This window comes from Colobus angolensis, unplaced genomic scaffold (assembly GCF_000951035.1).
Source record: "Colobus angolensis palliatus isolate OR3802 unplaced genomic scaffold, Cang.pa_1.0 Scaffold38, whole genome shotgun sequence".
Taxonomy (NCBI): domain Eukaryota; kingdom Metazoa; phylum Chordata; class Mammalia; order Primates; family Cercopithecidae; genus Colobus; species Colobus angolensis.
In genome coordinates this window covers 9,154,761-9,157,668 of record NW_012117154.1, presented here as the reverse complement: position 1 = coordinate 9,157,668, position 2,908 = coordinate 9,154,761, and positions in this window count along the sequence as shown.

The window sequence follows — 2,908 nt, the reverse complement described above, 5'->3', positions numbered from 1 at the left end:
TATATTTAATATATTAAATATAAGAGCTAAAATAAAAAACCTTTTGAAGGTTTTCTTTTTCATAACCTTGGATTTGGCAAAGGCTTCTTACATATGACAGCAAAAGCCCAAGTGACAAAAGAAAAATAAATTGGACCTCATAAAAATTTAAAAGTTTTGTGCTTTTAAAAGTTTATGCTTCAAAGGACACCATCAAGAAAGTGAAATGACAACTCACAGAATGGGAGAAAATATTTGCGAATCATATATGTGAGGAAGCACTTCCATCTAGACGATGTAAAGAACTCATAGCTCAACAACAAAAAGACAATAATCCAACTGAAAGTGGGCAAGAATCGGAACAGACATTTCTCCAAGGAAGAAATACAAATTGCCAACAAAAACACACAAAAAAAGATGTTCAACATTATCAGTCATCATGAAAATGCAAATGAAAACCACGAGATACTGTTTTACATCCAAGTTGGGCTGGAATCAAAAAGTCAGGTAAAAACAAGTGATGGCAAAATGTGGTGAAATCGGAACTCTCAAGGCTGCGGGAAGGGATGTGAGATGGTGCAGACACTTGGGAAAGCAGGCTGGCGGTTGCTCAAATGAGTAAACACAGCTACCATAGTCCCAGTGATTCCACCTTAGGTATATACCCAACAGAAACGAAGACACACGTCCACATTGAAACTTGTACACAAGTGTTCACAGCAGCACCGCTCATCACAGCTAAAAGGTGGACACTGCTCAGAAGTCCACCAACTGCTGAATCGACAAACACAGTGTGGTGTCTCTACCCGGTGGGGTATTATTCAGTGACAGCAAGGAATAAAGCCCTGGGACAGGGTGTAACACGGATGAACCCGGAAACGACATGCTGAGGGGAAGAAGCCAGACAGAAAGGACCACACGTTACATGGTTTAATTCGTACGGAAGCTCAGAAGAGGGACCCCAGGAGACGAACAGTGGCCAGGACTGGAGGGAGGGAGGGTGGCGGAAAGGCTTCTCTCTGGAGTGATGAAATGTTCCTCAGTCAACGGGGATGATGGTGGCACAGATTTTTGAATATACTGAAAACCACTGGATTGGACACTTCGAGCGAATTGCACAGAAGGTAAATTACATCTCAATAAAGCTGTTCAAAACAATCAAGGGAGACCCACATCACATTTTCCAAACCACACAATCCTTAATGCTGCTTGATTTCTTATTACCTCCATTTTGAGTGAGATTGATTTTTTTCATGTATCTGATGAAAGTGTTTCTCTTATAAATTCCTGTGCTTTTAAAACTCATTTTTAGAGGGGGTATTTATCAACTTCTAAAAACTAGGGTATGGACACGGCGTCATCTTTGCTGCTAGTGTTGGTTTTCAAACCTAGTACCCACCTGTTCGAGGAGCCACTTCCTCCTAACGGTTGAGCAGCATTTCCTCCCTGGCTCAGCCTGTGCTCCCCATGGCCTCTCTCGCCCTGAACCACCCAGGACACGTCGAGTAGCGAGTTTCCTCCTTGGCTCACAGCCTCCGCTCCTGGAGCCTCTCGCCCCAAATGACCCAGGCTCTCAAAGCTGCTCTTGTGCCGGCTCCCGATACTCACAGCTGGCATTTTTCGAGGGCTCCTCAGTCCACAGCACTGTGGAACCATGCTCCATGCACGAGTGAGCGTGTACCTCACAACTATCCTGGCACGGGCATTTTACAGCCAGAAAACCAAAAGTCCGGACGACCAGCCGACCCCAGCCCCACGCCTCGCCACACCCCCGCACACCACCCACACGAACACATGGCCCTCCATTCACTCTGCACGTCCCACACCTTGCTACACCCCTGCACGTGCCTCACCACACCCCCGCACACCACCCACATTGGCACATGGCCCTTCATTCACTCCGCACGCTCACCCATGCTCCTGCTGCAAGCCCAGCCTGCTCGCAGCACTGAAGATGCGTTGGAGAACAAAAGGGGAGGCTCTCAGCCCTTGTGGCTACTGTACCTGGCACCAAGTGAACGAAGAGGTGATTTTGGGAGGCAGGAGGTACCACAGAGCACACAAGTCACATGGGAGAGGGTCAAGGACGCCACGGGATGACCACGCCAGGCCAGGATGTGCAATGGGGAAGGCGCCAAACAGAAGACAAGAGAGAGGGGCAGCGTGGCAGCCAGGAAGCACGTTCCCCACAGAGGGACACTGAATTCTTACGTGGCAACGTGGCCCCCCAGTGGTAAGGCCAGACACCTACTCAGCCTGCAACATCCTGGCCACCCAAAAGAGGACAGGCAGTCCTGGCTGCCATTGGGAGGACAGTCCCCTTCCTACGAGTCTGCAGGGCCACCCGATGTCCAGTGTCCCTGGGACACGTCTAGGGGATCATGTAGCAGGCATCTCTCTTTAGTGCTACAGCTCAGCTACTCCTCTCCACCAGCAGAGCCCCACAAAGGGGCACGGGGCCGCATTGTTCTCATAAAGACTCTTCACCAGGAAATTAGCATTTGATTTGTGTTTTCACGGAGGCCCCCCTGGGGACCCAGCTGCAGCCCGGGATGTGACAGACAGGTACAGGACCACCCAGAGGCTTCACCCTTCACCCATGTGGGAGAAAAAGGGCCACCTGTTGGAGAACAGTTCACCACAGTCCACACCCTGGGACCTCCTAGGTCCCGAGAGAACACAGTGCAAGGAAGGAGCCCTTGGCCGAGGCTCCCAGCCCTGGGTGGCCAGTGGGCAAAGCATCTCCACCACCAGGACTCTGCTGTGACGCCCAGCTGGGCTGTGAGGGCCGAGGAGGAAAGGCATGGGTGGCCTTTCAAGCTGGTGAAGGCCCACTTGGTTTTCAAGGGTTTACAGGTTGCTCATTAACTGGGTTTTTTCATGGAAGGCCTCAGGGCAGCCTCATGCAGCCAGGTTCCCACAGAGCTGC